Raw genomic sequence first — 22,301 nt, forward strand, 5'->3', positions numbered from 1 at the left:
TGGAGTATGTTGTTGGACCTGGTGTTGGACCTGGTCCTGTCTGGGTGGACGTGGTCTCTCTTTAGTTTTACCTGTGGCGATATCGTGTTTCAGAACTGTACATTCGTTTACATAGTGACCTGGCTGTTTACAATAGTTGCATGTCCCTTTAACGGGAGCCGCCGAATTATTTGACTGTGTCGCGCCCTTTTTCTGACCATCAGCTGGAACTGACTGAGCAACTAACATTTTCATTTTCGTGTCTTTCATACGTCTCTGTTCGTGATCATGTTCCTCCCTAATTCTGTTCTGGTGGTACTGCAACATTTGCAACATTTGGGATGGCGTGTTTGCTTGCCATGTGCTCTCGACTTTCAATACACGGTTCTTAACCTGGGGCAATGAATTCTCAACCAATTTGGTTACGAATAGATGTGGATATGACTCGCTACTTGTTTTCAGGCCACTATTAATGATAAAACATTTCTCGAATCTGGAATAAAAATCACTAGTATCTTCGTCAGGTTTCTGTTTACAGGCTGAGATTGCATCCCAATCCTCCTTTTTAGTTGTCAACAATCTTGGTAAGACATGTACTAATAATCCTGGTAACGCTTTAGTCTTCGTTCCAAGCCCTAAACCTGGGGTACGACCAGTTTCTTCGTCTTCTAATTCAGTCCAATTGATCTTTGTATTTCCCACCTCCCATTCTTTTTCTTTGAGTTTTTCGTAAGTACCAGCAGGCAATAACACTTTTAGAATTTTCATAATATCGGGATATGTATAATCTCCCATGAGTAACATGTCTTTTATTTCACGGTGAAACCCAGCTGGATCTTTATCATGACTAGGCACTATTTTCTTCATTTCCAATAATTCCATTTTAGTTATGGGCGTATATACATACACGCGTTCAAAGGTATTGTCTTGTTTCCGGATGGGGAGTACTTCTCGTAAAGGGTTCTGTCTGTCTAGGTGAAAAGGATTGGTTACTGGGGGTGGAACAGGCACAAAATGTGAGGTCAAGAATGTTCTGTATTTATGGGGTTGTTCGAGGATTACATTAATCAAATCAGTACCTAGGCCTCTCCATCTATGCAGGAGTAAGTCTTGTAATAGATTATACAACGGACCTGGATCGGATTGCTGACTTTCGTACTGTACAATAAGATGTTGGGCCATGTAAATACCTGCTAGTCGCTGTTCTTCTGGACTAAGACTTAAAAACATGTGCACTACTAAATCATCTTTATACATACTGTCATCCCCGGCCCATTGGACTGCGGACCGGGCTAGTTCTTGGTCACGCAAGGTAGTGAGTTCATGATAACCAACTCTTTCTTTCAGGCTTCTATCAGTAACTTGGAAAATATGTTCAAGGGAACATTGCTCTGGAATTGGGGAAAGGTGACGAATGGGTGTGTCAAAGGGCCTGTCAAGGGAATACTGTTTAGGGAGTTTCGCCCTACCTACATAAGCTATCGTGACTGGGGGCACTTGGGTCGTTGCTGAATCTTCTGGTTCTTCCTCCTCTGAGGTGGCTTTGTCGTCTGACTCGAGAGGCTGGTCAGTCTCTCGTCTGGCTTGTATTGCTACAATCTCCTTACGGATCTTTCTAGTCATGGCCACTATACATTTCTCTTTGTCATGTTTGCCTTCGGCAATGTTCTGACTCCATCTCGACAAACCCTCCATCTCTTCCTGCGAGAAGCCTGGCTGGTCCAGGACCCTTATCAAACTATTAATCAGAAATCGCATTATCAAACCCTTTGTCTCAACTTTCTCGTGTGCCATAGCTTCGCGAACACATTTCTGCCCTTCACCTGTTCTAACAAAATGATATATGTTGTCTAGATGTTCTGGCATGTCTGTAATAACATCAGATAATCTGTAACGCGACGTAGTCGTAATGAGGCTAACGCCATGGGTCTTGTCTTACCAGGTACCGGGTCGTATCTGCAATCTGCTAGGGGCTCTTTAAGATAATCGGTTAGGTTTGCTTTGGGTGTACGCGACATGGCTATTTCTCTCATTGTTACTCGACGTAAGGGTGGCGGAGTATGATAGAGACCTCCTGAAGCGCCTCCTGAGGCACCCCCTGAGGCGGAACCATGAGCATGACTTGATGTCAATGGGTGCGGGTGTGGAATATTTATCGGGGACGACTGACTTCGAGTCGCATCTGTACCAAAAGGGTTATTAGGACCAAGAGTAATGGGACCAGCAGGGGAAGTGACACTAGGTGCGGGAAGTGGATGACGTGGAGGGGTCGTGGACTGACCAGCAGGGACCAGCAGTGGCAATTGTCGGGGCATAGTAGCGTATGCGGGAGCTTCACCATCTAGATAGGAAGAAAGGAAACTATCTGCTGCGGTCTGTTTATGATGTACTTTGGTCGGAACCAATGGAGGGGGCAGATCGTTCGGTATTTCCGAGGTTGCTTTGGGCCCTCGGCCCTCGGCCAAAACTGGATACAGTCCTGTTATAAGAGCATTACTCTGTCTTTCTTGTTGTTCGGTTTTGACTCGCTGTCCCTCTTCTAGTAGATCTTTTTCTTTAGCTTTTTCGGAATCTTCTCTACTCTTTTCTGCTTGTCTGAGTGCCTTCTCTGTCCGTCTATGTGATTCTTTGCGCCACAATTCAATAGCATCTTTCTGTGATTGTCTGGCTTTCTTTTTCCATAACGCTTCCTCTACTCTCATGATGCACTCGGCATCCCATGTCCCTGTAACGGGCCATCTCTGATTCTCTGCCAGGTCTTTGGTGTAATCCACCCATAAGTCTAAGTATAGTATGGCATCTAAGCCATGCTTGTGGTACATAAAATGTCCAGGAGTATCCCTAGGTGGGATAGGAACTGCTTCTTCTAGTATCCCTTTCCTAGTTCCTATCTGTCGTAACTTCGAGAACAAAGGCATTGCTACCTCTAAAGTGGACGTAAGACGTAAGACACAATGAACACAGTAAAATATGCAAATAATCACTCATACCACGACATTAAACACATTGAAACATCTCGAACAGATATTGACTACCCACAAATTCTATAACCGTTGAATACTAGAATTACTCGATGTACTGCTAAACAGCACAGATACACTGCTAAAACAGTGCAGACCGGATCTGTGTACCCAAACCCGTCTTGACCGGATACAAATTAATGCACCCGTCTTGATGCGTCCCCAGCAACGGTACTCACCGGGAAGCACGGAACGGAAGGCCTCGGAAACTCGACTGGACTGGACCGCTACGACGTCACTGCTGCTGCGCACTACGCATGCGCCTCGACGCTTCGGACAGGTGGGCCTCTGGACACCTCAGACACTGTTCTCTCGGCTGGGCTCTGGTCGGGAACCTCCGCACTCATCACCGCCTCGTCTGGATGTCGATCGCAGTCTCCGTCACCTCCGTAGGCCTGAGGGAGATACAGGAAATCCTGCAGATGCGCATAGATGTCCGTCACGGCTGTGGCAGGGGGCAAGGCCTGCGACGCATCTCCGGCGCGTGGGGTGGGGGAGGGGTCCCTATTCGGGCGCCAAATTATGTGGTAAATATAATTTACCGTATACTTATTTTCCGCATAATTTCAAGTAAAAGGATAGCTCAATAAAAATGAGAGGCAGAGTCCGGGTTGTCTGAGTCTTTAAGGGCTTTAATTCAGAATGACTCGAGCCATGGAAATCAATTCCATCAATACAAGGGCTCGGGGGTATATGCAATGATGGCAAAAAGATGTCAACGATTTATTAACAGTACATGACATATATAGTATAACGAGGCAATAACAATGCATACAGTAGGCGTGTCAAGTGAATGTGCGTAGCAAAAAGGCGTGTACATAGGCGTGCACGAAGGTGTGTACTGGAAACGTCACAGAAAAGTGTCATAAGTGGGTGTACACATAGTGAATTCTGCAGAGTCAGCTGAAAACTATAACTTGGGTGCGCGCGCAGCTGGTATGACGTGTGATTGACGTGTACCTGGAGAAAGCTAAGGGTCTGACTTTTAGCACTAGTAGAAGAGACAGACATCTGGCATGTCAGACCGACCTGTTCCTATAACATGTCTGATATCTTGTATTTGGGGTAGGTGTAATCTGAAGTAAAAGGTCTCTCGGGCAGAGGCTATTCTATACAGAAAGCATACGTGTCTAAGTGCAATGTGCAGGGCCATGGGTCTACCATGGTAACAGGAGCTATGGATTTCATGAAGGAGACAGGGAGGCTTGGCCCTTTGCTCTGCAGCCGGGGAGCTGTTTACCTACTTCACTAGACAGGAATGTGTTTTCGAGGAGGCTGAGCTGACTACACTGATAACTTGAAGGCGAAATACTGTTTGGCAGGCAGGCCAGGCCGAGCCAGGCACCGCTTCGCTTGGCAGGAAGTAAGGCAGAGGTCAGGGATGCATCCCATCTCCACGTTGCAACTTTCGGAGACAGAGACAGAAAGTGGTTCAATGGCAGGAATCAGGGCCTAACTCGGAAGAGCCAGGAAAACGTGAAAGTGCACTATGTAAAGACGGTGGCACGGCATACTTAGGAACCGAATTATCGATCCATTCATGGTGGATCTGATAGAGGACATGTTAACGATGGACGCAAATGTATTTGCGTCTTTAGATTCGGTTGCGGAGGGAAGTTACATGCACTTTTAACTCGTACATGGAGACGATGGGGTACTCGTTAGGGGACATACCTGACCATAAAAATTTCAATGACCTCATTGTGGTATTGAGGTATACAGTGATACCACGTCAATGGTACATAGCCAGTATTTAGTGTTCTTGTCAAGCACAATGGTTTTTAAAAGATTCACGAAAGTGGTTGTGTCCTTGATGTAAGATTGGGCGTTTTGTACTATAGGTTGCAGAAACCAATCTATGTATTTGCCTATACTATCTGATATCGAACCGCAAGCTGACACAATGGGCCTGAAAGGTGGTATTTTGTCATTTTTATGAATTTTTGGCAGCATGTATAACCTGGGTCTGCGTGGATAGTTGGTCTTCAAAAAGTTTTTAGTTTGTTCGTCGATCCATTGCAAAGTTATAGCATGATCTAGAATGGTTGATAGAATTTTTTGGTACTCCTCAGTCGGATCTTTGTTTAAAGGAATGTACGTGTTTGTGTCCTTAACATGTTCATTAACGCTTTCTTCATAGAAGCTGGTGTCCATCAATATAAGAGCCCCTCCTTTGTCGGCATTTTGGAACGTTAGTTCTTGATCATTGATTAAGTTTAAAATCGTGCTCCATTCAGCTTTAGTTAGATTGCTTTTCTTTTCTTTCTGAAAATTGATTTTTTGAACATCGGTAAGTACTGCCCTTTCAAAGGTTTCGATCGTTTTGTGAGAGTGTGGTGCACAGAAAGAGCTTTTGGGTTTAAAGATTTTGACTTGATCTGTGGAACTTGCAGGTGTATCTTTGAAGAAGTATCTTAATTTTAATGTTCTGAAGAATTTAAAGAGTGATATTTCTGTTTCAGGTAAGTTGGTTCTGTATGTAGGCACAAATGAGGTTCCTTTGTTTAATACCGTCAATTGTGTTGGCGTGAGTTGTTTAGAGGAGATGTTGATGACTAAGTTGTTTTCGCTGTTTGACTCCTTGTCCTTTTTGCGATTTCTGCTGCAGTTTCTTCTGCCCCTTCTATTACGTCTGTGGGTGGAGCATTGGACGCTGGGCTTATGTCTAAAAAAGACGGTTTGGTAGTAGATGTACTTGATTGTTGTGTTTTATGTAGTGGTTGTCTCGATTGCGCTATGTCGGATTCAGAAGTTAAACTTTCTTGTGATGAATTGCCCGGTGTTTTAGATTTTGATTGTTGCCACTTTCTTTGATTATATATTTCCGCCCAAGTGTATACTTCGTCGTACTTATAATCAGTGGTGTCTCTTTTGTATTTCCGTACTTTCCGATCATTTACTTCTTTTGCGTATTGATCAAGTTTTTTGTTCACATCTTCTAACATTGTTTTTAAATCTGGTATTTTTTCCAATTCTTTTTTCATGTTGTTTAAGTCATTTTCGATTTCTTTCAAGACATTTGCTAGTTCTTGTATAATTAGAAGAATTAAATCTAATGAACATTTGTTTAGGATTTGATACCATTTTTCAATGAATTGTTTGTTATTTTTGCACAACATCGGCTTCAAGGCGATTCTAAGCCCTCTGGGGATTCTTTTGTTTTTTTGGTGGTAGTGTATAAGTGTAGTTGCGTGGAGTCTTTGATTAATTTCTTTTTTGCTTAAAAATTCAAATTGTCGAATTAATTGAGCAGTGGTTGAGACGTTAGGACTGAATGCTCTGGTCTCTTGTATGAGTCCGTATATTTCTTCGGCTGCCTCCGGTGAGAAGGCTAGTAGTTCTGCTTGTTTCGAAGTGATTTGAGCTATATCGTCGAGCTGCATTCTAGTAACTTCTTCTTTTTGGGTGCACTGGAAGATAGTTTAGACTGGAATAGAAAATTATAATTAGCTAGTATCTTTGTGCGCCCTTTACTTAAAAGATGGTATTCCGTTTTAGTGTTGGCGCAGTCCTTGTTGCACTGTGTCTGTCAGTGCCTTAATAGTATGTAGGTAGAGTGTGGTCTCTTGAACACAAAGGACGCGCACTTTCAACTAGTACCACAATTGGTTTTATCTTTCTTTCAATTGTTTTAGTTGCATGTTTCAAAGGAAAAGTTTTCACACATTTTTATGATCATAGTTATTCATTTTATTTATGAAGCATTCTTTTTAGAAATTGTAGTCATTTCCAATACGAAGTTAATTTGCTAACAATAGTAATTAGCGACTTTACATTATGCCCAATGCATTTCGGGTTGTCAAAGAAAACCCATACAAGACCTTAGCATTCAAAAAAGAAAATCGTGAAGTTCAAGCATAACATTGTAATTCATTCCTAACATCTTCATAAACTGTATGGTATTACATAGCATCAATCATTAGTCCAATGATTTAAAAAACAGATTTCGTGTGATCTAAAGGAACATAGGTGGGGAAGAGAGGATGAAAGTGGGAATGACCGGTTTTACCTAATGGACGCAAAATTAAACGGGAAACTGTGAAAAGGACGAACTGCATGGTAACTTACGGTTTAGTAACAGTCGCTGGACTCTCGGTCAACGGTTCCGAACGAGGAAGCGAGCGGGTGCTGGGAGAGCCTATCGGGTGCAGTTTTGTAGTGTGGTGTGGTGACGGGGTCACGTGCTCATGGGATTACGGAAGTAAACAGAACTTACGAGAAATTGCATTGCAAGACGCCAATTTAGCCGGGCTCTTCTGGGTTAAAACACAGTTTGACAGCCTACCTGCAGGTCCTGATGCCCTTCTGGTTCCATTTTGCTCAAGATAATGCGTGCCTTATGTCCATCAAGCTTGGACAAATACAAATAATGTGTATTAGATCCTCGTTTCCTGTTCTACAACGACGACAGAACTGTTCTTCTTATCTCCTTTTCCAAGGTGTCAGGTGAGGGAGAATTGGCAAAATACCAAAACGCAACTTTAAAAACTTTTCCTTTATCTTCTGATTAATTTCCCTTTTCAAGTAAGCTTCTAGGATGTGATCTTTATAGTCATTCAACACTATCCATCTGTGTGCCCTTTTAGCCAGAGTTTCCTTATCTTTTGTTAACCCCTTGGCTGCGGGGTTAATTTTTCCAAGGTGTGAGGGGGGGGTGGGCGCAGTTCTGTGGTGCCCAGGTTGGCTCCTGGCCGTCATGAGTCAGGGTAGTCATGTCCTCATGACGGCCGGGAGTCATCCAAACTCCGCCCAAAGATTTATTCACCCACTCAGGCGGTGAATTAATCGCGCGTGGGCGCAGCGGCAACGTTTGGACGGCTCCCGGACGTCATAAGCACATTGTGACTCATGATGGCCGGGAGCCGTCCTGAGCACAGAACCAATCAAGGATATCATTTTCTATACTTTGGTAATACCTGAACTCAGAATGTTAAAATACATCTTTTGGTGGAAGTGATTTTTACATTCTGTGTTTGAAAATACCACTTTCAGAAAGTAGGTATTTTCTTACCTAACCGTCCAGCCTGCCTCTGCTAGGTTGTGTATTGCATGTCTGGTTTGTGAGTGACAGGAGGGCTTGGGCTCCAGCAGTTTGATGAGTCAGGGCTGGGCTGAATAGGACCTTGGCTGAATAGAGAGTAGGGTGCAGAGATTTCCTTCAACCACCCTGAGCCCTCATGAAATAGAGAGTAGGGGGAGGACATTCCCTTTCAGCTACCTAGACCAGGTCTGTTTTCAACAATGCTGTCTCCACCTCCTGCCAGAAAGCTGCACCAGTGAGGACAGAACTGGTTTTGGCCAGGTACAACTTTCATCATCTTGAAGAAGAATCTTCAAGGGCTTGTAGTGTGCTTGCCTCCTGCTGAAGTTTCAGGATTGCAAGACTTCACCACCAGCTCCCCCCTTAATTTCCTTGCTGAGAATTCTGTCTGCAGAAGCCTACATATTGTTGTGAGCTGGAAGCGTGACACAGCAAGAAGAAGCGTGTCGCCCTAGCAGCTTTTGAAGTCGCACCACCGGAGAAGCGTGTCGCCGCCACAGAGGTCGCCGTCGCATCACTGGAGAAGTGTGTCTCTGTCATAGCTGTTTGTAGTTGCATCACCAGAGAAGCGTGTTGCCACCGCAAGGGTCCACGTCGCATCACCAGAGAGGAATGTCGCAGGGCCTGTTGCAGATCAGAAGTTCCAGAGTCGCCACATGGCCATTGGACATGCACACATCACCTTCACGTTGTCGCACAGCATCAAAGACGCCATCTTGTTGCATCACACTGGATCGTTGCATCGCATTGATGCACCATCTTGTCACATCACAACCGGAATGCAATACAAGATCGATGCATCCCCTCCTCACCGTTAAGGAACAGACCCATTTCCAACTTTGCGCAAGCATTGAGGAAAAGATGCATTGCCTTCCCCGAAGAAAGGAACTGGTGCACCGTCCTCCCTGCAAAACTTTTGTTTATCTTGCATTACGCATCCAAAGGTACTTTGTGAGAAATGAGTCTCATTTACCATCACGTTTGAACTAAGCTATTTTTATCATCAAAAAGTCATTTTCGTAATACTGTATTGTGGACTTTTGTCGTTTGGGTCCTGTGTTAAGTCTATATAAAGAATACTTATTTTTATAAAAGCGTTGTAGTGTTCATCTGTAGTGTGTCACTGTATTACTGTATGTGTTCACACATGCTTTGCACACTGCCTCTGAGATAAGCCTACTTTCTTGTGCCAAGCTACCACAGTGTTGAGCAGGGTGTATTTTCGGAGTGTAGCCACCTTACCCGAACTAGAAGCAAGGGTCCCTATTTAAACAAAGGTGCAAACCATTGCCAACTAGAGACCCCCAGTTCTAAAAGTTGAATCCATAGTTTCCAATGAATAGAACGGTTTTTGCTTTCCAAATGTCATATTTTGATATCTGTATGTTGGATTTTGGCGTTTTGGTCTTGTTTGGTTTAGATAAAAATAGTTTATTTATCTAAACTGGTGTGGTGTCCCTTTGTGATGTATTCACTGTGTTACTGCGGGCTATATACAAATGCTTTACACATTGCCACTGTAGTTTAGCCCGACTGCTCTGAGCCAAGCTACCAGAGGGTGAGCACAGGCAGACTTAGGTGTGTGCTTTTCTTATCCTGTCTAGACCGATGGGTCCCTGCTTGGACACGGTGCAAGCCAATGCCAACTAGAGACCACGAATTCTAACATTGTGGTTCTTGCAGAATGATGTAAAATGCAAGTTTTATAGTACTAATCATATTGCACCTTCATTGAGTTCTGTCATCTATCATAAACCATGTAAATGCATACATATGAATAATTGATGCAGTAACACACCATTGTAAAGCAAATCGTGTCTCTTATGTACGTGCAATTAATACTAAATGAACTAAGAACCAGTTACAAATGAAAATTTGCACTTAAATACATGAATATATAAGAAATGCAGTAGGTTATATAAGCAGAATACACACAACAATTATGTTATTTCTGTGGGCACAGGGCACATAAAATTGGGATGTCTGTGCAAAGAACTTTGCATATTGTGTACAAGATGCACAGAATCTGGCACAGATACTGGCTTCAGTGACCCTGTCCCACAGCAACAAGCATGTAGATTTTCACTTTCGATTTTACCCTCAGAGGTGTTTTTATGTGTCTTCCAAAGTGCCCTTTTGAAATTGCAATGTATCCAATGTGCTTCAGAGGGAGTGTGCCAACTGCCCCCTTTGCTGGTTCCGCTTGTAAGTCTTCTGCTCCAAGGTAAAGCACATCTATGGTACCTGAGAGTTCCGAATAACATTGAGGGTCTCTAGAATCAATCCAAATTGGTGAGGTATAATGAAACATGATCAGATAAATCCCAAAGTTGCAGTACACCTCCATTGAAGGCGTCATGTGGCAAAGTGCCAGCAAAAAGTTACTCCTAACAAAAGAAATGACATTGTTTGAGTATAGCCAATCAGGAGTCCTTATTAATAAAAGTCTTGGGTAGAAACGACACTGCCAGTCCTTAGATTAAGCTACATTCAGGTGTTTAAAAAGTAGTATAACAAATCTGACACAGTAATTATCTGCTTTTCTAAAATTCTTATTGTATCTGTGACAATGATTTGTTTGCGATTTACATTTTGGAAAAATATACATTTATCCATACTTGTCTTTTTTTTAAATGTCATATATGTTGCTACTAATGTATAGTCATCCGCAGGTTGTCACAAAACAACACATTTGGAAAGGGGCGACCATTCGGTCCCCCCGAACGTATGGTGGAGTACCTCGATCCCCCCGGGAAGCCATCTTGGGCGGGAGGCGAGTCTCGGCTGGTATGCCCGAAGCGGCGTAGCCGGGGCGCGCCTTTTTCCCGCCCTAGAGTGGGCTGGCCTAGACACCGACGCGGCCGGCCACGCCCTCAGAGGCAGGCGGGGGCGGGTTCACGCCCACCCTGAAGACGGATAAAAGGAGCGGAAGCCAAGAAAGCATCCTCTTGTTCCTGTGCTCTGAAGCTGCACCTCCCCGCTGCACGTGAGCTCGAGACGGAACGAAGAGCCAATTTTGAGCTTTGTAGTCGGAAAGCGGGTCGGTACCGAGGAGATGCTCCGCATACTCATGAAGGAGATAGCCGATCTAAAGAAAAAGGTTGAGGCTAAGGACGGGTAGGGAGGACTGAAACGGCCTTTACAGGGAACAATCCCCGGTGGAAAAAGCAAGAGGCCCAGAAGGGGAGCACTTGGGGGAGAGACCCCGGTTCCCGAAACCCTACGAGAGGAGCCAACCCCGGTGCCGAAAGAGGGGAATCCAATCCCTGTGGTGGTCACCCCCGTGAACAGGGAGGATATGCCCCCCGAGTTAGCGGCACAATTGGCAGCGTGGTTGGGAAACGATAGCGAGGGCGCCACGGCTGACGACGCCCGGGCAGTAATGAGGCAACTGCGGGAATCTAGGGTGGCTGCGAAGGCGCCATCTTCTGTTCCCCCACAGGTTCCGGCGGCTGGAAGTACAGCAGGCCCAAGTTCGACGACAAGCATGGGGTCTACTTCAGGTAAGCGGCCATTGCCGATTGCGGGGGAGGGGTCTGTACCTTCTCGAAAGGAGAAGATTGCCCAGCACGTCCCACAAGAAATCAAGGGATTGATTTGGGCGGATAAATATGTAAACATGTTTTCATTGCTTACCGACCATTACGAGATCGAGCATGTGAAGAGTCAAAAGGAGCTCATGCATCCGAGTGTTTGGCGCGCAAAAATGGCCGCCTTTAAGGTCGACGAGACCATTGGTACTTGGGGCAGAGCGTGGGGCATTTTTACTTCCATTATGGGTGAGCGCAGGCCTGAGTTGTTGACCGAGTTACCCATTTATCAGTCGCGTATTATGGAGTATTCTGTGGCATATGGGGGCAATCAGTGGTTCTGCTATGATAATCTGTTTAGAAAAGCTAAAGAACACAACCCATTGTTGTCTTGGGATTGTTACGACTCCGTGTCTTGGCAAAAAATGGAGAGTACAGGGATGTTGAAGGTGCCATTGGTAGGGAGTAACGGGGGGGAATCCTCCCGCCAAAACTCTGGGACACCCTTTCGGATGGGTGCAGGTAACGAGTACCACTCGAAGCCGAGTGGCAACACAGGTAAAAGGGGGATCTGTTGGAATTTTAACAGAGGCAAATGTACCAGGCCCCAGGGGTCATGCAAATTCAGACATGAGTGTGGGGGGTGCGGGCAGCCATCCCATCCTGAGTCCATGTGCAGAGCCAAAACAGGTGATAACGGTGGTAAGGGAGGCGCCAAACAGGTCTAATATAGTCCGAGGGGCACCTTTACCGACCCCGATTGATACCATGGCAATGATTCCTTGGCTCAGCGAATACCCGGATCATGCTTCCGCTGGGGTGTTACGGAACGGGTTTTCATATGGTTTCCGCATCCCAGTGGGGGATTTTCAGGGGGTACCAAACTGTAAGAATCAAATGTCGGTCTTACAGCACACGGCGGTGGTGCAGGTAAAGATTGGGAAAGAGGTGACTCGAGGTCGTGTCGCCGGTCCATTCGATTTGCCACCGGTTGCTAACTTTGTGTGTTCTCCTCTAGGGGTGGTCCCCAAGAAGGACCCGGGTGAGTTTCGGCTGATACATAATTTGTCAGCCCCACGTGGTCTTTCCGTGAATGACGCGATAGACCCGGAAGTATGTTCGGTGCGGTACGCATCTTTCGATGAGGCCGTTGCCATGTTGAATCGCCTGGGGCCCGGGACGCTGATGGCCAAATCGGACATTGAGTCAGCGTTCCGGTTGCTCCCGGTACACCCAGACGATCAGCGTCTACTTGGTTTTCAGTTTCAGGGTCGCTATTACATGGATAGATGTATGCCAATGGGATGCTCGATTTCATGTGCCTATTTCGAGAAGTTCAGTTGTTTTCTGCAGTGGGTATTCACGAGGAAGACAGGTTTTCAACATGTTATGCACTATCTCGATGACTTTCTGTTTTTGGGGGCAGCCGGGGATTCTGAGTGTGGACAGGCTTTACATGAATTTTGTGTCCTAATGAATCAATTCGGTGTGCCTTTGGCGCCAGGTAAGACTGTGGGTCCCTCGACCTTGATCGAGTTTCTGGGGATCGAGCTCGACTCGGTGGAAGGTTGTTTTCGATTACCCAAGGAAAAAGTGTTAAAATTCAGGTTATCCCTTGAGACATGTATTCGTGCATCGAAAGTAAACCTGCATCAATTGCAACAGGTGGTGGGTCAGTTGAATTTTGCCCTAAGAGTAGTGCCGATGGCGCGCCCTTTTTCCCGCTCGATTGCACAATCCATGGTCGGCTTGAAGGAAGGACATCATCGCACGAGACTCTCGGCAGAGGTTCGCCAGGACATGCGCATTTGGATTGCATTCCTGGCGGATTTCAATGGTCGAATTGTCTGGAACAAACCAGCGGTGTCTTCCGAGGAGTTGGGGCTTTGGACAGACTCGGCGGGGAGTATGGGTTTTGGCGCCATATTGGGTACACAATGGTCGGCTCAAAAATGGCCGTCATGGTGGCATGAGTGCGGGTTGACGAGTAACATTGCTTTTCTCGAACTGTTCCCTATTCTGGTGGCTTTGAAAACATGGCCAGAAGGGTTTAGGGATCACTCTGTGGTGTTCTGGTCTGACAACATGACCGTGGTTGAGTGTATCAATAGTCAGGCAGCACGATGCAAATTGATTCTGAGACTGCTCAAGGAAATTGTGTTGTTGTGCATGCAACTGAATGTACTGTTTAGGGCGCGACACTTGCCGGGGGTGATGAACCAAGCGGCTGATGCGCTTTCTCGTTTCCGTATGCAGGCCTTCTGGGGTTTTCTGCCCACAGCGGACCCGGTGGCGGCACCCTTTCCCGAAGCTCTCTGGTCTCTCGGTGCCCCGAACTACAAGACCTCGTGGGAGAGAGTTTAGCACCCAGGACGAGGAAGGCATATGAAGGGGCGTTCCGTTCCTATTGGGCCTTTTTGGGTACTGCCGGGGGGGAACTTTGGGGTCAGGAAGAGTTTGTAGTGAGATTCCTGCTCTCTTTACATCAGGCAGGCAAGTCAGTAGCTACGGCCCAGAGGCATCGGGCCGCCATTTCCTTTATGGCAAGGGCTCATGGGATCCAGGACCCGACAGCGTCTTTCGTTGTGCAGAAAGCGCTACGTGGGTGGCAACGCCTTGAGGGTCGCAGAGTAGACGATAGGCACCCGATAGGTCTGGATAGGTTGGCCCTGTTATTGTCCGTGCTACCGGTAACATGTTCATCCCAGTACGAAGCAGTGTTGTTCCGAGCCGCATTTGCATTAGCATTCCATGGGGCTATGCGGGTAAGCGAATTAGTGGCAAAGAACAAGCAGGATACGATGGGGGGACTGTGCCGGGAACACATTCAGGTCAGGGAGGAGACAATGACGGTCTCGTTTGTCAGGTCCAAATCCGATCAGGGTGCAATCGGGGACTGCGTAATCATCCAGAGGATCCCCGGGTCTTCCATGTGCCCTGTTGTGTGCGTAGAGGAATATTTAGCGCAGAGGGTGGCAGCATGGGGGGGGACCTTGTTAAGACACGCTGACGCCACCCCACTGACGAGGTTTCAGTTTCAGCTGGTGCTTGCGATGTCGATTTCGGCCGCGGGCTTGAACCCCGGCGACTTTGGGACCCATTCCTTTCGGATAGGGGCTGCTACGGAGGCTACAGCCAGGGGTCTGAATGTTGAACAAGTAAAACGTGTGGGGCGTTGGTCCTCGAACTGTTATAAGAGGTATGTGCGGTTGCACATGTTGTGAAGCTGTAATGATGTACTCACGCTTCTTGTTTTTGTTTGATTTTCAGTTGCGCAAGCCTACGAGGCGGGGCGGACTGTGCAGTCGACCCGACACCGGGTGGCCAGCGGTCAGACATTACCGGCTGTGAAAAAGGAGGTGTGGGTCGTGGGCCACTCATACGTGAGGCGTGCCGCGGACGTATTCAAAGCAGGTGACATGATTCACGTGGCTGGGGAATACGGGTACAGTGTGTCCTTCTACGGAAAGGGCGGGCTCTGTATTGACCAGTTTCGATCATTTTTCGAGGGTTTGTTAGGGCGGACGAGGTCACCGCCGTCTGTAGTCATAGTACATCTTGGGGGCAATGATTTGGTGACCACTGGTTGACGACTTCTTCTTGAGGCGATGCTTTCCACGGTAAGTTGGTTGGCGAGAAGAGTTCCAGGCTGCACAATTGCATGGTCCCATATGATCCCACGAAAAGTGTGGCGGGGGGCTATTTCTGTTTCTGCTCTGAATCATTCAGTAAGGAAAATTAATAATAAAGTGAGTAGATTGTTCCGTTCAAGTACACTGCATTCTATTTCGCATGGTTGTATTAAAGGGGACAGTATGTATTTGGGGGATGGTGTTCATTTGTCCCGGATGGGGAACGAGTTACTCATAGGAGACCTGATAGCCTGGCTAAAGACTTTATGACATGACCTTTAGGCAGGAGTGTTGTGGGGGGTCCGGATAGCCGGTCAACTATCCGGCCTGTGGCGGTAAGGTCATGATCGGTGAGCAGTAATTCGAAGATCCCTATGAGGGGGCGTCACCCATTACGGATGGGAGCGCGCGGGGGAGGTGGCCAATTGGCCCCTCAACGGGGAGGCGGTCCTGTCTAAGGAGAGGCCGCCGGAAGGAAAGGAAAGGTGGTCAAGGCCCCTTCCTGGATAGGAGGGGCTACGGCCCCTCCTGGGGAATTTCCCGGGGCCAGGACATCTGCGACGGCAGATGGGTAAGTTGTGTGGGGTGCGGGAGGGGGTTTACGCTACCTTTTAGACACCCCACACGAGTCCTCGAACGACCGTTAAATGGCGTCGAGTTTATTGGGGCCCCCGTCAAGTACAAAGGGAAATTGGTAGATGCACTTGAGGTACGCCTCTGTGCGGTCACTCCTCTCACAAGTGAGGGGGGTATTTCTGGTTTAGGGATCTGACACCGGTTACGACCTTGCCGTTGGCCCTTAACGTTAGGATGTACAATTTCAAGTCAAATGTTTTGTAGGATGTTAGTTCGGCTAGGAGAACCTTTGTATTAGAGATCTGTTAAGGTTAGCCAAACATCGTAATGTGGAAATGAAATTGTACATAATATGAAACTGTTATTTTAATGTTTTAATTTTGTTTCATATTTTAAATAAATACGGCCGGGAAGGGTGACTCCCTTCCCGCCTTCCAAAAGTTCAAGAACGGTTTCCGGTTTCCCAATTCTTGGGGATTGTGTTGAGAGGGGGTGGCGGGTATCTCAGCCATATGGAAAGGGGCGACCATTCGGTCCCCCCGAACGTATGGTGGAGTACCTCGATCCCCCCGGGAAGCCATCTTGGGCGGGAGGCGAGTCTCGGCTGGTATGCCCGAAGCGGCGTAGCCGGGGCGCGCCTTTTTCCCGCCCTAGAGTGGGCTGGCCTAGACACCGACGCGGCCGGCCACGCCCTCAGAGGCAGGCGGGGGCGGGTTCACGCCCACCCTGAAGACGGATAAAAGGAGCGGAAGCCAAGAAAGCATCCTCGTGTTCCTGTGCTCTGAAGCTGCACCTCCCCGCTGCACGTGAGCTCGAGACTGAACGAAGAGCCAATTTTGACCCACCCACCAGCCCCTGAGGACAGCGATTCGTTGTGAATACAGTTGATATAGTATCTTTTTGTTTTCTCTGTTTTCTTACAGGTTGTGATGATATCGTGAAATTTCTTAAGATGCAATAAAGATTGGTTATTTTCAGTATATTTTGCAAATAAAGTTTTGGAGCAAGGATTGAGCAGTATTCACGCTTGGTAATAAGTGATGTTTGCTTTGTAATCTCAGTAACTTAGTTAGACTTGTCGTATTTATTTTGGTCGGGCGGTAAGGTCATGATCGGTGAGCAGTAATTCGAAGATCCCGATGAGGGGGCGTCACCCATTACGGATGGGAGCGCGCGGGGGAGGTGGCCAATTGGCCCCTCAACGGGGAGGCGGTCCTGTCTAAGGAGAGGCCGCCGGAAGGAAAGGAAAGGTGGTCAAGGCCCCTTCCTGGATAGGAGGGGCTACGGCCCCTCCTGGGGAATTTCCCGGGGCCAGGACATCTGCGACGGCAGATGGGTAAGTTGTGTGGGGTGCGGGAGGGGGTTTACGCTACCTTTTAGACACCTCACACGAGTCCTCGAACGACCGTTAAATGGCGTCGAGTTTATTGGGGCCCCCGTCAAGTACAAAGGGAAATTGGTAGATGCACTTGAGGTACGCCTCTGTGCGGTCACTCCTCTCACACGTGAGGGGGGTATTTCTGGTTTAGGGATCTGACACCGGTTACGACCTTGCCGTTGGCCCTTAACGTTAGGATGTACAATTTCAAGTAAAATGTTTTGTAGGATGTTAGTTCGGCTAGGAGAACCTTTGTATTAGAGATCTGTTAAGGATAGCCAAACATCGTAATGTGGAAATGAAATTGTACATAATATGAAACTGTTATTTTAATGTTTTAATTTTGTTTCATATTTTAAATAAATACGGCCGGGAAGGGTGACTCCCTTCCCGCCTTCCAAAAGTTCAAGAACGGTTTCCGGTTTCCCAATTCTTGGGGATTGTGTTGAGAAGGGGTGGCGGGTATCTCAGCCATAATACAATGCACTCAAGCGGTGCAATGGAGGAGGTGAACTGGCATTCATCTTGAGGCTTTGTAACATGTGTTTACACCCAGTTGCTGTTGAACAGCAGTAGGCATGCAGGTAAGGTATGCAGAAGCTCAGCGGTGGGGGAGGGCCCGGAGACTGGCTGTAAACCCCTCAATATGTATTTACACACACCTTTTACAATGATTTGTCAGGAGAACTGTAAGTATCCAGATGCTAAAAATCAAAACAAAACGCTGATCCAAGTAAACACAGCTACAGGAGCATCCTGGGAGCGAACTGCCAGGCTATTCTTGGATCCCTCCAACAACACAGTTTTATTTCTTGTTTCCTGGTTGCTATATTTAAATATTCAGCATTTAAAACGCAATGATTTCAAACTACTGACAGAACTACGAGCAGTGACTGGAACGGGAATGCTTCCACGATTACTACTCGGACATGGATATGTGTCTTCTTTGTGTTACTTTATGTTGCCCCGCATTATCAGCTTTGTACCACTTCGTACCTTAAACGCATGCACGATGGAAACGGTGCAGTTTTTAATTAATGCGTTTATCTTTGAATGGCACGTTCGGAATTCAGCAAAGCGTCACTTTTTTGGAAACAGGTAGGATTGTTGGAGGCGGAAAAGTGACTGAGATAAATATTGCTATCATAATGAGTGTATATGTGAATGTACACTATACCAGAATCTCAATTAATTCCCAAAACAACCGGAAGATGGGAAGGCAGAGATAAGCACCTATGATGAACACAAGCGTATGCCACTCTGTGGAAAAGATGTACCATAATATTACTTCATTATGCGTAGGAACAAAGGTTTAGAAGCCTGTTCGAAAAGACAATTTTATATGTAAACGTACATTTGCAATCAAATTTACGGCAGTAACATCTGCCAGAAATTCCGGAAGGGATTTCTGGCAGGTGTAAACTCATTTACATGCACAGACACACTATGGGGATCTCTGCAACTATAAACCCCATTCAAAGAGTGAGAATATAAGGGTTCCAAGGTATGGCTAGTCTTGAAGGTTTGTGGATGCTCACAAACTACTACATTTGAGATAACTCACAAACCACGCACATTCCCCGTTCCAGCCTCGAAAGGGTCGGATATGTACTCAAAACAAGTAATGGTATCAATCACTTTACAGGGTGGAAAGGGAAATGGATCACCCCAAATTTACTGGGGGTATAAGAGAAGGAGAAGACAAATAAAAATTCCTGTTTGAACAGGGGATTTATTAACCCTGTGTGGTGAAACACATTACAGAAAAATTGAAACTCATTCTAAATCTTCGAGGTTTCTATGGAATCCACATGGAAACCAGTGCCAGTCAGCTTTACATGCAGATACCAACCGGAATTTGTGGATTCAGAAAGTAGTGGAACTACACAACAATGTAGATTTGCAAATCTGAGTGCAGTTTAGCTACTTGATTTGTGAATGGACCCCTTACTGTATTTTTTATTTAAATATGCTGTGAGAGCAGAGAGGGCATCAAGAAATACCTAAAAACAAGTAATAATATGCTTGGATGGATGACTATCCCCTGGGATGGGTTAAACAGATAGAATACAATGCATCCAAACAAGATACATTTTAAACCACTAAATACCAACATACATTTTTAAATGTGCCGTATTCCACTAGCCATCATTACCTTCATTAGTCTTCGAGGGAATTCTAAGATACATGGCATGAATAGGACAACATGATAGACAACGGTTTTTTGAGAATCTGTGAGGCAACTGTTATTTGCTGAGATAACAAATAACACTTAAAGTTAACAACAGGTTGCACAGCTTAAAAACAGAGAGGCAAACCTGCTTTCAATTTCAGAGTGGTAGTAAGTCATCTTTATTGTACAGTTAATTAAAACTCACAATTTAAAACTCACGATTTAAAACATTCAAACATTAAAATACATAAATCAGTATTGTCTCTCTTTACACATTAGTGGTTAAAATTCAGATTTCCAGGTTAGCTTATTGATGTTTTACTGTGAGCCAGAGTCCCAGTTCCGTAATTTATACTGTCCTTCCAAATATTTAACTCATGCACGAGGCGCGTTGAGCTTCGGGTTGTCTATTCAGGCCATTTTAAAAGTGAATAAGAGGTAAGGCATAATAAAGTGCTTGTGCTTCAAGGTGCAAAAACTTAGGCAAATTAATCCCGCTTTGATTTGGCTTTTGTCGTGCTCTATAAGGTGTGCTAGCTGCCTGCTATTCTGCTTCTGCGTTTTGCTCTTGCTTTAGTCTTCCAGCCACTGAATCAAAGTACTTTGCAAGACAGCAGTTTAGCAGGGTCTCTTCTGGGTTAAAACACAGTTTGACAGCCTGCCTGCAGGTCCTGATGCCCTTCTGGTTCCATTTTGCTCAAAATAAGGCATGCCTTATGTCCATCAAGCTTGGACAAATACAAATAATGTGTATTAGATCCTCGTTTCCTGTTCTACAAAGACAACATAACTGTTCTTCTTATCTCCTTTTCCAAGGTGCCAGGTGAGGGAGAATTGGTAAAATACTAAAACGCAACTTTATAAACTTTTCTTTTATCTTCTGTTTAATTTCCCTTTTCATGTAAGCTTCTGGGATATGAGCTTTATAGTCATTCAACACTATCCATCTCTTGTCCCTTTTGGCAAGGGTTTCCTTATTTTTTGTTAACCCCTTGGCTGCGGGGTTAATTTTTCCAAGGTGCGAGGTGGTTGTGTGGGTGCAGTGCCGTGATGCTCAGGACGGCTCCTGGCCATCATGAGTCACGGTAGTCATATCCTCATGACGGCCGGGAGTCGTCCAAACTCCGCCCACTGATTTATTCACCCACACAGGAAGAAATCGCGCGCAGGCGCAGCTGCAACGTTTGGACGGCTCCTGGCCGTCAGAAGCGCATGACTACCGTGACTCATGATGGCCGGGAGCCGTCCTGAGCACAGAACCAATTAAGGATATCATTTTTATTACTTTGGTAGTGCCTGAACTCAGAATGTTAAAATACATCTTTTGGTGAAGGTGATTTTTACATTCTGTGTTTGAAAATACCACTTTCAGAAAGTAGGTATTTTCTTACTTAACCAACCAGCCTGCCTCTGCTAGGTTGTGTATTGCATGTCTGGTTTGTGAGTGACAGGAGGGTTGGGCTCCAGCAGTTTGATGAGTCAGGGCTGGGCTGAATAGGACCTTGGCTGAATAGAGAGTAGGGGGCAAAGATTTCCTTTCACTACCCTGGGCCCTCTTAGAATAGAGAGTAGGGGGAGGAGATTCACTTTCAGCTACCTCGACAAGGTCTGTTTTCAACAATGCTGTCTACACCTCCTGCCTGGAATCTGCACCAGTGAGGACAGAACTGGTTTTGGCCAGGTACAGACACTCTCTGCCTTCAGAGAACAAAGAAATTAGTAGTATAAATATTGGGGCCCAGACCTCAAGACTTTAGATCACTTCTGGGAATCAAGACGAACCTTTGCCAAGGAGCGGAACCAAGGAAGCTGAAGGATTTGACTGCCCCTGTGCCATTGTGCTATTTTCTGGGGTTGGCCTGCAGTGGTTATCTATTTGCCAAAGACAGGAGAAGGAACTTTTAATGAACTTTCATCATCTTGAAGAAGAATCTCCAAGGGCTTGAAGTGTGCTTGCCTCCTGCTGAAGTCTCAGGGATACAAGACTTCACCACCAGCTCCCCCCTTAATTCCCTTGCTGGGAATTCTGTCTGCAGACGCCTGCATATTGTTGGGAGCTGGAATTGTACCACAACAAGAAGAAGTGTGTAGCCCCAGCAGCTGTTGCAGTCGCATCACCGGAGAAGCGTGTCGCCGCTGAATAGGTCGCCGTCGCATCACTGGAGATGTGTGTCTTTATTGCAGCTGTTTGTCGTTGCATCACCAGAGAAGTGTGTTGCCACCGCAAGGGTCAACGATGCATCACCAGAGAGGAGTGTCGCAGGGCCTGTCGCAGACTAGAAGTTCCAGAGTCGCCACAACGCCGTTGGACGTGCACACATCACCTTCACGTTGTCGCACAGAAACAAAGATGCCATCTTGTCGCATCACACTGGATTGTTGCATTGCATCGATGCAACATCTTGTCACATCACAACCGTAACGCAATACAAGATCAAGGCATCCACTCCTCACCATTAAGGAACACACGCATTGCCAACTTTGCGCAAGCATTGAGGAACAGATGCATCGCCTTCCCCGAAGCAAGGAACTGGTGCATCGTCCTCCCTGCGAACCTTTTCTTTATCTTTCATTACGCCTTTAAAGGTACTTTGTGAGAAATGTGTCGCATTTACCATCACGTTTGAACTAAGCTATTTTCATCATTTAAAAGTAATTGTCCTAATACTGTATTGTGGACTTTTGTCGTTTGGCTCTTGTGTTAAGTCTATATAAAGAATACTTATTTTTATAAAAGCGGTGTGGTATCCATCTGTAGTGTGTCACTGTATTACTGTATGTGTTCACACATGCTTTACACACTACTTCTGAGATAAGCCTACCTGCTTGTGCCAAGCTACCACAGTGTTGAACAGGGGTTATTTTAGGAGTGTAGCCCTCTTACCCTAACTAGAAGCAAGGGTCCCTATTTGGACAAAGGTGCAAACCATTGCCAACTAGAGACCCCCAGTTCTAAAAGTTGCATCCATAGG

The sequence above is a fragment of the Lissotriton vulgaris genome, chromosome 8 (genome assembly GCF_964263255.1).
Source record: "Lissotriton vulgaris chromosome 8, aLisVul1.2, whole genome shotgun sequence".
Taxonomy (NCBI): Eukaryota; Metazoa; Chordata; class Amphibia; order Caudata; family Salamandridae; genus Lissotriton; species Lissotriton vulgaris.